Source organism: Tupaia chinensis, unplaced genomic scaffold, assembly GCF_000334495.1.
Source record: "Tupaia chinensis unplaced genomic scaffold, TupChi_1.0 Scaffold000425_1, whole genome shotgun sequence".
Taxonomy (NCBI): Eukaryota; Metazoa; Chordata; class Mammalia; order Scandentia; family Tupaiidae; genus Tupaia; species Tupaia belangeri.
Genome location: NW_006159930.1, coordinates 199,552 through 213,478, shown reverse-complemented (window position 1 = coordinate 213,478; position 13,927 = coordinate 199,552). Strand labels below are relative to the sequence as shown.

Below are 13,927 nucleotides of genomic sequence, written 5' to 3'. Positions count from 1 at the left end.
CATGTTTATCTGTTTAAAACATTTAGTTTTTTTTTTTTTTTTTTTTTTTTTTTTTTTTTGGAGAGGTTTTTGCTATAGGGCGTGTGTGCTCGCCAGACAGACAGAGAGAGACAGAGAGACAGAAAGCGAGAAATCACCCCCCAGAGGGGATGGCCACGCCTCAATCCCTTCTCCTCCATTCTCCTCTCGGGATTTTGGGATCTTGGGCATGCACGCACATGCGCCCAGCGTGAGTTTTAAGCCACCGGGTCCAGGACGCGAACCACGGTCGACTACATGGGAGTCCAGCGATGTAGCCATTATGCTAACTGCTGGTCCCAGTTTTTTTCTTTTTTTAATTGAAGACAGTGCAGGCAAAACAGACACATTTGTGATCTCTAGATAGCTACTTCATTTCTTTGGATACTTCCCTTTATATTTTACAAAATTCTTTCATATATTAAAGCCTTAATTTATAGCAACAAATATACTTAGCATCACAGCCTAGAACCATTCATACATATACATACAAATGAAACAAAAGATTTAAAAAATATACTTCCTATGCTTGAACTATTTTCCCATTTCATTTCAGTCCAGTCCATTCTATTTTATTCTCATTTAATTACATTTGAAAAATAGTTATTTGGGAAGATGGAGAAGGAATTGTGACATGACCATCCACCATGGGGGTAAGGGGTGCTTTTCTCTCTTTCTTTCTCTATCTCCAGTAAGTGTGCATGCCAGTAGCAATTTTTTTTAAATATTTTAACTCACTGAACTAATTTCCAGAACTAAGTAGTTCTTAAATCACAGTTGAAGATGACTGTAGGAGTCTCAGACTATCTGCTGTGAGGCAGGTAGTACTTGCTCTTGCTATTACAGCATCAGAAGTAAAAGAATCGCAGGGAGCAGAAATTTGCCTGCCTTCATATGATGGGTTAGTGGCAGGCCCAGACCAGAACCACAACTGATGGTGTCTGGGCCTCTGCTTTAAGGAAACTTTACTGGCATCTCAAACAAGAGGTCACTAAAAAGAGTGGACTCCAACTGTACCTAAAATCTTGAATTTTACATTGCCCATGATAGCAGGAAATACTTTATTTCCCAAGTATGTATTCCTTGTCTCATCTATCTGCCAGAAGTGCTTCCTCTCGGGCATTCAGCAAGGAATAGCCTTTCAAGATAGAATAGATAAACATCCTCACTAGCTTGTCCATGCTCTCGGCCATGCCCTGGGTGCAGTTTGAGAAATCCCACCAAGCCATTTTCCTGATGCTTCCCTTCCATTCCCTGACCTTGAGAGTGTGGCAAATGAATATATATTTTCTTAGGAATTTCAAGCAGTTGCTGTCTTGGTGCTGGCTAAAGGAGGCTTCTCAAGTCCATATGTAAACCCCGCTGCTGCTGTTTTCCTGCAAGTTTAATAAGGCCAGGGCCGTAATGGTAAATATTTAAAAACTCAACTTGTGGCCAGATGGATTCATTATAGACTATGTCTGTACTTAGATTCATATTTTCCAGTTCAGCCCTGGAAATGTCACACAGGAAGACACACAGGGCTCTGGATCAGTTCTGCATCTAAATGCCAAAGGTAAAACATTCATTTGTGTCCTCGCCTCTGATTTTCCTAACTGTTCTTCTTATTTAGCTTTGCCTAGACTGAGACGGGAGCCTGATGAAAAAATAATAGATATAAATTGTGCTTCAGTCATTGGCTGTTCATCTTAAGAAGAGAAACTTATTTCCTAGCTGCCTGATAATTGGACATCCAAAAAGTTCACTAAGGAAGCAAGAGGGTGGGGTGACAGAGTGTAGAGAGACCAGAATGTTTATCTTCTTTCATTAGGCAATGGGAACAGGCTGCTGATCCTTTCATTTTCCTAAGTTGTGGACTTCATTGTTTATAGAATATGACACCCACTATATAAACAGTCTATGAATTATCTATGAATTGCTAAGGCTTCTATGCAATAAATTCCCATATTTGACACTCTAAAGAGGGTTGAGAGCTCCTGTGGCTGCCCAGAGAAGAGTTTGGGTCTCTGGGGAGAAATAGAGTCTCCTCTTCATTTTATTGGTTTATATCAGTAAACATTTATAGAGCACTTTTTATCTAGTAAGCTCCTACATGGCGTGTTCACTTTGGCCCAAGTGTCAGCTCCCCTCGAAAGTCTCTTATGAACGAACCCTGAGTTGGACATCTCCCTTCTGTGTCCCCATGGGTTGGTACAGTGAAAACACTTGTCACACCATGAGATAATTGCTAGATGTACACCTCTGCCTGTTCCTCTGCTGTGAGCCTCTTGAAGGCAAGGACTATGTCCTTACCTTCACACAATACCCAGTGCTTATCACATAGAAGTCTGCCAATGTTTCAGATTTGTTTTTTCCAGAGAGATTTTTGCTATAGTGTTTGTGCACTCATGGGAGAGACAGAGAGATAGAAAGCAAGAAATCATACCCCAGTGGGATTGACCATGCCAAAATCCCTTCTCTATTCTTGGGATTTGGAGCACACACACACATATGCCCCGCACATGTTTTTGTTTTATGCTTCCCTTCCATTCCCTGACCTTGAGAGTGTGGCAAATGAATATATATTTTCTTAGGAATTTCAAGCAGTTGCTGTCTTGGTGCTGGCTAAAGGAGGCTTCTCAAGTCCATATGTAAACCCCGCTGCTGCTGTTTTCCTGCAAGTTTAATAAGGCCAGGGCCGTAATGGTAAATATTTAAAAACTCAACTTGTGGCCAGATGGATTCATTATAGACTATGTCTGTACTTAGATTCATATTTTCCAGTTCAGCCCTGGAAATGTCACACAGGAAGACACACAGGGCTCTGGATCAGTTCTGCATCTAAATGCCAAAGGTAAAACATTCATTTGTGTCCTCGCCTCTGATTTTCCTAACTGTTCTTCTTATTTAGCTTTGCCTAGACTGAGACGGGAGCCTGATGAAAAAATAATAGATATAAATTGTGCTTCAGTCATTGGCTGTTCATCTTAAGAAGAGAAACTTATTTCCTAGCTGCCTGATAATTGGACATCCAAAAAGTTCACTAAGGAAGCAAGAGGGTGGGGTGACAGAGTGTAGAGAGACCAGAATGTTTATCTTCTTTCATTAGGCAATGGGAACAGGCTGCTGATCCTTTCATTTTCCTAAGTTGTGGACTTCATTGTTTATAGAATATGACACCCACTATATAAACAGTCTATGAATTATCTATGAATTGCTAAGGCTTCTATGCAATAAATTCCCATATTTGACACTCTAAAGAGGGTTGAGAGCTCCTGTGGCTGCCCAGAGAAGAGTTTGGGTCTCTGGGGAGAAATAGAGTCTCCTCTTCATTTTATTGGTTTATATCAGTAAACATTTATAGAGCACTTTTTATCTAGTAAGCTCCTACATGGCGTGTTCACTTTGGCCCAAGTGTCAGCTCCCCTCGAAAGTCTCTTATGAACGAACCCTGAGTTGGACATCTCCCTTCTGTGTCCCCATGGGTTGGTACAGTGAAAACACTTGTCACACCATGAGATAATTGCTAGATGTACACCTCTGCCTGTTCCTCTGCTGTGAGCCTCTTGAAGGCAAGGACTATGTCCTTACCTTCACACAATACCCAGTGCTTATCACATAGAAGTCTGCCAATGTTTCAGATTTGTTTTTTCCAGAGAGATTTTTGCTATAGTGTTTGTGCACTCATGGGAGAGACAGAGAGATAGAAAGCAAGAAATCATACCCCAGTGGGATTGACCATGCCAAAATCCCTTCTCTATTCTTGGGATTTGGAGCACACACACACATATGCCCCGCACATGTTTTTGTTTTTTTTTTTTAGTTATTTTATTTAACTTTATTTTCTTTAATTTATTTTAATTTGACCAGAGAGGGATGGGCAGAGAGAGAGAAAGTGAGAAAGCAAGCTGCCAGGTCCAGTACTCAATCCAGTTAACCACCATGCCACCTGCCAGCGCCATTCCCCCCCTCACCCCCCTCCGCAGCATGAGTTTTAAGCCACTGGGTCCAAGACTCAAACTGTGGTCAACTACATGGGAGTCCAACAATGTAACCATTATGCCATCTGCTGGTTCCAACATTTGAGATATCTGAGGATATAATGATGGTGAGTACTTGCTCTGGAGGAGTAAGACGTGTATCCTAATTAGGACCATGCATTTCAAAAACCTATCCCAGTGCTCTATTTGGGTCTTTATGAATTTGTCACCATTTTGCCATTCCTTTAGGTTTTTTGGGGTTTTTTGAGAGATTTTTGCTATAGAACATATGCATTCACTGGAGAGATAGAGACAGAGACAATGAGAAATCACACCCCAGGGGGCATAGCCACAATGAAATCCCTTTTCCTCCATTCTCCTCTCGGGATCTTGGGCACACATGCATATCCACCTGGCATCAGAGTTTTAAGCTGTTGGGTCAAGGACCTGAACCACAGTTGCCCATGCAAGTGTCCAGTGACGTAACCATTAATCTGCTGGTCCCTTTTCCTTTAATTCTTAAAGGTAAAGAATGGATTCTCTTTTTTTTTATTTTTTCATATTTCATTTGAACATAATACCTTTTTCTTTCTTTCTCTCATTGTTATCTCAAGTGCTTTCCTATCAGGCTTCTATGTTATGTGTACATATAGGTGTGTCTATGAGTAGAATATAGATATAATTATACATAATGACATATAATGATACATCTGCTATTACATATATATGTATATGTGTGTGTAGCAGTCTTTAAAGAATAGCTTAAAGACTGAGTTTTATGTGTGATGGTAGTGTAGACAACACACCAGAGCAGGTGATCCAATAATCCTCTACACTGACTCAGTATGCAGCCGCACATAGAAACCCACATCCTTCCTAACTTCTGTTTCTCCATCTGTAAAATGGGAATTGTGAGAGCTGTCATGCCTCCCTCTAATGAGTTGCCATGAGTCTCAAATGTGAGAGTGAGTGGGAAAACCCTTTGCTGACAGAATCAATGTAAAGGATTAGAAAATACCAAGCAGGTCTTTTTCTTTCTTTCTTTCTTTTTTTAAAGTAGAGATTTTTGCTGTAGGGCACATGTGCTCACCAGAGAGACAGAAAGTGAGAAATCACCCTCTGGGAGATGATCACACTGCAATCCCTTCTCTACCATTCCCCTCTCAGTATCTTGGGCACATACACACATGCACACAGCATGAGTTTTAAACCTCCAGGTCTGGGACTGGAACCTCACTCAACTACGTGGTAGAGTTCAGCGATGTAACCATTATGTCTTCTGCTGTCCCCAGGTCATGTTTTTTTTGATAAGACTGGGTGTGACAATACCATGTAGTGTTTGAGAAAGTGAATGAGAAATAAATAAATAAATAAATAAATAAAAGCACTTTCCAAGGTTCCTGGCAGCAGGCTGTGGTTTGAAAGCAGTGCTGGCACTGCCGTAGCTTTTCCCTTCAAGTGCTGAACGTATTCCCATTTGCTTGGCAGTTGCAAAGCCCACTTGTGAAATCCCTTGGTGTCTGTTCCCTTTCTTTCTCTCCCTGTACCTCTTCCTCCCCATCCTCCTCCCACACTATGTGTGCATGTACACTCATGGGAAGCATATGCTTCTGTTTTCTGTGGTCACTTCTGAGTGGGCTGGGGCTTGTTGTGCATCTCTGAGTCTCCTACCTTCTATGCTTTGCTTCTGGAGTCTTGCAAGGTAACTCAGAGTGTGTACATTTGTAGGACTAAGGCAACTGGGAAGGAGACTTCTTCCAAGCTATTCCTAGGACAAACACCATGGACTGTTCCCTTTGGAATACTTGAGTCTCTAGGATACAGAGACTTTTGTTTTATATGCTATACCTTTACCATGAGGCTGCCTCAAATATGTGTTCCATTCCATGAACAAAGAAAAATCAGCAAGATAACTTTGCCTTTCAAAAGGAAGACTCCCATTTCTGGAATTTAACCAGTAGACTTTGAGGCTAGTTAGGAATCATTTTTTTATGGGAACATAAAGGTCTTTAAAAATATTCTTCTGGGGCCAGCATATAGCATAATGGTTACATTGCTGGAATCTCTCGTAGTCAACCAAGGTTCGAGTCCCAGACCTGGCAACCTAAAACTCACACTGGGTGCATGAGCATGTATGCCCAAGATCCTGAGAGGAGATGATATTGTAGTGTGCACATCCCTCTTGGGGGGGGTGATTTCTCGCTTTCTGTCTCTGTCTCTCCGGCAAGTGCACATGCCCTATGGCAAAACAAAAAAAAAAAAAAAAAAAAAAAAAAAGAAAAAGAAAAAGAAAAAGAAAGCTCTCTAAAAATATTAAAAAAAAAAAGGTTCTTCTATTCAAAGTCTTGCAGCAGCTCCCTATGGCCTATCATATAAAGACTGAGATCTTGCTATGCTATATATAACCCTACATGATCTATCCTTACTCTGTGTCCAGCTCCGTCAATAGTCATACTCACATGGCTTGGATTATGGCTTAAGCATTAATTTTTCCATCTATCCACTAATTTTGTTCATTGTTTTCAACATGTAGCCACTAAACATGTATAGGCTGGACAACCGTGCATGGCATTAGAGACAGCGTGGGGAACAACATCATGCCCACAATAACAAAGACTGTGTAGCAGGCTAAATATTTAGGTCCTTGTCCCTAAAACTTGTGAATTTTTTACCTTAAATGGCAAAAAGACTTTGCAAAGGTGATTAAGCTAAATATCTTGAAGTGAGGGGATTATCCTGGATCATCAGGTGGGCCCTAGATGCAATCACAAGTGGCCTTAAAAGCAGGAAACAGAGATTTGATATTACACAAAGAGAAAGCAATTTGGCCATGGAATCAGAGCTTGGAGTGATGCAACCAGATCCATGGAAGTCCAGCAGCCATGGGAAGATGGGAGAGGCAAGGAAGGGATTTCTCAAAGCTTCCAGAAAAACGCAGTCCTACTTATACCTTGCTTTTAGCCCAGCAAGACTCAGTTCAGACTTGGCCTAAAGGTCTGTAAGAGAATATCTTTCTGCTGCCTTAAGCCACTACATGGTAGTGATTTGTTACAGCAGCAAATAAAGACCTTAAAGTCTAGCTATAAGTCAGCAGTTACCATTTGGGAGAATTACAAAGCAAGCAACTTATTCTGGAACTGGGATACTAGGCATCATGGAGAGAGTGACATGCTAGTTGTAGCCTGAAAACGGATCATTCATTATTAATCAGCCAAGGAAGGTAAGGCCAGGTCAGGTGGTGGCAGAAAGAGTAAACTGCATGTGTGAAGTGTATCTGGACTACCATATGCTGGGTCCATCACCCTTTATCTCCCGTTTCCCCATACGAACACACACACACACACACACACACACACACACACAAACACACACACATACACACACACATATCATTTCACATATGTACACTTGCTAATATGTCCATTTGGCCAATCTCTATTCATTATTCAAAATTGCTGAAAGGCCTCTTCAATAGGAAAGTCCTTCCTTATACACCTCCCACCCCGTCCCATGTCATCCTCTTTTGCCTTCCAAACAGAGTTCATCAACAGGCAACAGGCCCTATTCTCTTATAGAGACCCCATTTCTTATTGATTAAATCTCTAAATTATAAAAGTGATATGTTAGAAAAATCCCTGAGCAGAATTGAATACCAGTCCCAGCAACTCCATTTATCTCTCTGGAATCTAAAAGACTCAGATGTTGGGAGGAAAGATTTTAGCAGAGAGAATCTTTTGGCAGTGGGAACTGGGTTGGAGAGTCATCAGGAATGGTTTCACAGTCTTCCAGCAAATTCCCTGAGGCTGGTGAGCTAAGATCCTTGGTACAGATTTTGTCCAACAGGGAATTTAGAAAGCCCTAATAAACCCTTTTTGATAAGTTTATTCTTCCAGTTCAGGTGGCATTTTTGTCTTGGAAGCTACTAGAATGCTTTGAGATCCTTTAAGGAGGAGATATAGCTTTGGGAACATGAATGTTCTGGTTATATATGACGTCAAAAGAATAGGAAGTCGGGTTACTTATCTCTTTCTTTCTTCGACCTAGAATGAAAGAAAGCAACTATGTGATCAAGGACTTTTTTTTTTTTTTTTTTCATTTTCCAACTGGTTGCTATGGTGTCATGTAGGGAGGACCCATCTGCAACTCCTAGTGTTTTGTATCAGAAGACAACTGTCAGTCCTCAATTAATTATTCATGTTTTCATTAGGAGCAATAATGAGAAACAGTTGAAATGACAGGTTCCTAACATTAGTAGGAACCCTAAAATATTCATGTATTCTCTGGTTTGCAAACCTTTTTAAGGTAGAGGAAGCAGTAGTTTTAAAATTAGAGTTATCTCAGTTCAAGTTTCAACCACTTAATAGCTATGTTGTGATATCACGTTTACCTCTTTGAGCATCAGATTTCTCATTTGTAAAATGAGGATAATGGCACCTACCTCTTGGGAATAGCTGAGGGTTACAGATTGTGAAGGATTGCAGATTGTACCTGATGTGATATCTGGCTCCTAGTAGCTGTTCAATAAATAGTACCTATTAATGATAAGGAAGCTATAATAGATGAGGTATTATTTTGATCTGGTTTAATTCAATTCACAATTAATCATCCTGTTGGTTTTGAATGATGTTATTCTGCTTTTAGGTAGAGAACCTTGGGATATTTTGAGATACAATTACCATTCTGAAAATGAACGAGTATCTCTAAATGGAATGCACTCAGCTATTAAATTTGAGGACATTAAATTGCATTTATTCTTGCTTTGTCAACTGCAGTTTGAGTCCCAGACCTGGTGGCTTAAACTCATGCTGGGCATGTGTGCGTGTATGCCCAATATCCTAAGAGGAGAAGGGATCAGGGGTCGCAGCGTGGCCATACCCCCAGGGGGTGATTTCTCATGTCTCTCTGTTTCTCTCTGTCTCTCTAGTGAGCACACTCACCCTATAGCAAAAAAATAATTTAATTAATAAATTAGTAAATAATAAAAATACTCTCTAAAAAAAACTCTCTAAAAATTGCATTTATTAAATATATTAAATGTTCCTCTGTTTGTATTCTAGAAGGAGTTTCTGTGGTTCTTTTTGGCCAGAAGTGTCTGGAGTAGCTTCTTTTTTTGAGAACACTATGTTTCGTTATGTTCATTGGGGAGCAGATAAGTTGCACCTTCTCCTAAAGCTCACACACAGTGACAATCCGGTTCCCAAACAACTGAGTTCAGCAAAGAATAAATGACAGGAAAACCTGCTCATGTTACATGATGTGGCATAAGTGATTCTATGACTTCTTTGTCCCTAAATAATTGGAGTAGAGTCAAATGAGATAATGCATGCGAAAGCATTTTGAAAACTAAAGTTTTCATTGTAATGGATCATTATTATTCTAATTACTACTAATATGAAGAACCTAATATAGCATGGACCAATTATCAAGATAAGAGTATTTCTGAAGTTGTGAACATTCAGTACTTAGTTTTATACTGTTTTGCTTTGCTCTCTAATTGTTTCATGCATTTTAATCTTACCCCTCTATGCCAAGTAAATTGTTAAGTATGAACATTTTAGTCATTTGGTACAATTCATTATTTCAAAATCCTTTACTAAATGCTTATCTGTGCCAGGCACAGAGCTAAGTACAATGGCCAGAGAGGTGAATAAAAAGTTTTTCTTACCCTCAATATGCTTTCTCTTTGGTAGAGGAGACTATCAATCAAGAGATGACTAGAATACAGGTGCCAAGTGCTCTCTGGAAAGTTAGGGGGCTCTCAGCACATAAAGAGACCATGAAGGGCCTCCTGGTACTTACCACAGGCTGTGTTCCCATACTGACTGGATAGAAAGAGGAGGCAGAGCACATCTATCCCAAACACACATCAGCCCAGGCCCTGTGCATAGTCTGTACTGTGAATGGGGGGACATGGAGAAAATTTTTTAAAAAAAGAAGATAAAGGAAAGAAAATGTTGACTATGGTTAGAGCCCGAAGACTGAGGTCACAGTTAACCAGGTGAGAAATGAGAGGAGTTCTCTCTAAGTAAAGGGAAGAAAACAATATGTGGAAAGGCTCAAGGACATGTGTGTGTGTGTGTGGGGGGGGTGTAAGGATGTGAGAGAGACAAAAAGAGTACACAGTACACTTGTAGAACTGCAGTAATACAGCCTAGCAGACTGGATAGGTGGAGGCAGTGTTTAGAGTAAAGCTACAATTTCAAATACCTATTGCTGTCTAACAAGTCCCCCACTCTTAAATTTGATTTATACAACAATGACAACAATTTAACTGCTCATAATTTTTCCCTTTGGTCAGGGCTCTGAAAGGAGGTTTGTCTCTATCCCTAGTCATATTGGCATAGATTTTGTAATCACATATCTCTTCTGCATATTCTATTGGTCAAACCAAGTTATAGGACCCTCCCAGATTTAAAATAAAGGGAAACAAAGAGTACCAGGAGCAAAATAAGTGACAGGGATAGCAGGAATTGTTAGTAGCTATGATTTCAGACAATCTACTGCCCTAGTATAGTTTTCTCATGCCATAGGAGAACTCAGCTTTATCCAGAAGCCTATCATACAGCCAGTAAAGGATTCTTACAATGGGAAAGAAGAGGTCCTAGAATTGACTTAGAGAATGAATTAGAGAAGATGAGGCCAACAGCCAAAAGGACCATTAAGATCCAGTGCCATAGTGTAGGTAGAAGTAATGAGAACCTAGACTTCAATGATAATAGCAGTCAGAGTGGTGGAGAAAGGGACAGAGTCACTCATTCATTCATTCAACAAACATTGATGGAGTGACTAATATATGCAAGTGTGCTAAGAATTCAGCAGTGCACAAAATAAACAACATCCTTTCTCTTGGAGCTTACATTGTACTGAGGGAAATAGATTAAACACGATACATATGTAAAACGTGTTTTAAAGAATAAAAATAATGGAAAGAGGGGAGGCAGGACCAATTGGAGAAAGGTGCTAACGTTTATAGTAAAGTACTCAGAGAATCGTTTACTGAATAAAGAGCCGAAGGAGTTACAGAAACGTGTCTGGTACCTGGTGTGGAAAGAACATCCCAGGTAGATGGAAGACCAAGCCCAGAGGTCTTATATTAGTTTTGTAGGGCTGCCAGGACAAAATACCACACACTGTGCAGCTTAAATAACAGAAATGTATAGTCTCACAGTTCTGGAGGCTAGAAGTCCAAGATCAAGGTGTCAGTAGGGTTAGTTCCTTGTAAAAACAGTGAGGGCAGGACCTCTTTCAGGCCTCGCCTCTAGCTCTGGTGATTTGCTGTCAGTCACAGGCATTCCTTGTCTTGTAGACACATCACCTCAGTCTCTGCTTTTGTCTTCACATGATGCACTCCTTGTGTGCATGTTGCTATACCCAAATGCCCCCCTTTTATAAGTACACCAGTCTTTTCTGGATTAGGTCCTATTCTAATGACCTTATAAGACCCTGTCTCCAAATAAGGTCACATTTTGAAGTAATGATGGCTAAGAGTCCAATATATCTTTTTGCAGGGGACCTGACTGAACCCATGACAGGCCCCAAAGTATAAGTAAGTCAGGAAAAGGAACTGAAATGAGGCCATGTAACTGAAGTACAGTGAACAATGAATGGGAGAATACCAAGATATGAGGCCAGAGATAGCAGAGACCAGATCAGATAGGGTCCTTAGCTTATAGGAAGAATGTCAGCTTTTCTCTGTGAAATGGGAAGCCATTGGAGAAACAGGACAGAGAAATTGTATAATCCATTTTATATTTCTGTAGGATTGTGCTATAATTTAAATGTATTCACCAAAACTAATGCCAAAATGTAATTGCCATTATAACATTATTAAGAAGCAGGTACTTTTTTTTTTTTTTTTTTTGGAGAGATTTTCACTGTAGGGCTCGTGCGCTCGCCAGACAGACAGAGAGAGACATAGAGACAGAAAGTGAGAAATCACCCCCCAGGGGGATGGTCACGCCGCAATCCCTTCTCCTCCATTCTCCTCTCAGGATCTTGGGCACGCATGCACACATGCCCGGCGTGAGTTTTTTAAGCCACCGGGTCCGGGACTTGAACCGCAGTCGACTACGTGGGAGTCCAGCGACATAGCCATTACGCTAACTGCTGGTTCCCAAGAAGCAGGTACTTTAAGTAATAATTAAGTCATAAAGTCTCTGCCCTCATGAATAGATTGGTATGTTATTGGGGGAGTGGGTTAATTAATCATGAGAGTAGTTTGTTTTGTTTCGTTTTTTACTTTTTCTGTAGGGCCTGTGTGTGTGTGTGTGTGTGTGTGTGTGTGTGTGTGTGTGTGTGTGTTGGAGAACCCCTGAGGGGGGATGGCCACACTGCAATTCCTTCTTCCCCACTCTCCATGGGCATGCATGCACATGATCTGGCATGATTTTCAAGTTGCCAAGTCCAGGACCTGAACCGCAAAGTCAGTCGGATGAGATCCATGCCACATTCTGACTTGAGAGTAGGTATTGAATAAATGGATGAGTTCGGCCCAAATTTCTCTCTGACTTGCTTGATCTTTTATGCTTGCTTCCACTCTTCTGTCATGGGATGATCCTCATCAGGTGCCACCACCATGCTCATGGACTTCCTAGCCTCTAGAACCATGTGACAGATAAACTTCTGTTTTTTTTTTATAAATTACCCTGTAGTATTCCATTATAGTAGCTGAAAAAGGACTAAAACAGATTTTGTTTGCTAATGTGTAAAGAATAGACTAACAGGGGGTAAAGGAAAGTAAAGGAGCATAATTAGAACCTGACACAGTAATTTGAAAGAGAGAAAATAAAAGGTGGACCAGAGAAACAACAGAAAAAATTGATTAAACGTGGTTAGGTTCTGGGTATAGGAATTAGCTGATGAATCAAATGAGGAACTAGGCATCAAATATGATGTCAAGATTCAGGGCCTCAGCAATGGAAAGATGGAGTTGTCATAAACTCAAGATTTAGAAGGGTATGTCAAGAGCTCAGTTGTGGACGTGTTAACTCTGAAATGCCTACTGGATATCCAAATCGAGATGTCAGGTACACAGCTGGATATGCAAATCTGTGTTTCCAGAAACTAGAGACATAAATTTGGAAGTCACTGGTACATGAATGATATTTAAGGATATGCAGCACAGAGGTAAGTGCCTTTAGCGATGAGTTACTTTCTCTGAGTCTTTTATGCAAAATAAGACTCATAACCCCTCCCTTGCAAAGTGACAGTGAGAATCAGCTGAAAATACTCTGGAAAGGAGCACAGAAAATAGAGTTGGAGCCACATAAGAAAGCTTAATATAAATCTCTCGATAGTGTCCATTATTTTGCTTGAATTTTAAATGAATGAAACCTTAGTGATTACCATCTCAATTTTTGCCTCCTGTTGCTCCCTCCTAATGGCTTAGTTTCATTCCCTTACCTATGTGGAGTTTAGAAGTGGTTCAGAGAAAGGCTGTAGCAGTGCGTAGAGGGTTAATGCTGTGCCAGTGGGGATGTGCAAACCAGGAGCCATTCTAAATCTCAATACCACATGCTGCCTTAGGGATCATCATGTACTAAAGCCCAAGATAAAAAGGCCTGACAAAGATTATTGACGGTTTACCTTTTAATGAGCAGCTTGGATTGATTCTGTTCCCCTCTGGGATGGCTTTCTCTGTCCTTCCTCTACCCGGGAGACCATAGGGAACAATAATAACAAAAAATACAAATCTCCAATTTGAATAATTGCAAAGAGCTGCTTTCTGGCAAATAAAGTTTCCATGGGTGAGAAATGGTTCACAGCTTAAAAAATATATATTTAGAATCGTTATGATGATCATGATTATTATAAAGCGCTACTGGTACAGTGGATATTTTCAAAGAGGCTGGTTGCCTCTAATTGGATATTCCTTGCAATTTCCCTCTGGGTAGGTCAGCAGTGTTAACTCTTAATCATCCAAGGCAATTAAATGCATGCAGTTCTAACCT

General features: G+C 40.5%; 1 non-coding gene across 1 annotated transcript; it reads left to right on the top strand.

Moving 5' to 3' along the window:
- The first annotated feature begins 9,759 nt into the window (after window positions 1–9,759).
- LOC114008986 (small nucleolar RNA SNORA51) lies at window positions 9,760–9,891 on the top strand. The gene has a single exon (XR_003550468.1). It is a non-coding gene; the product is annotated as a small nucleolar RNA SNORA51 (small nucleolar RNA).
- Window positions 9,892–13,927: the final 4,036 nt, after the last annotated feature.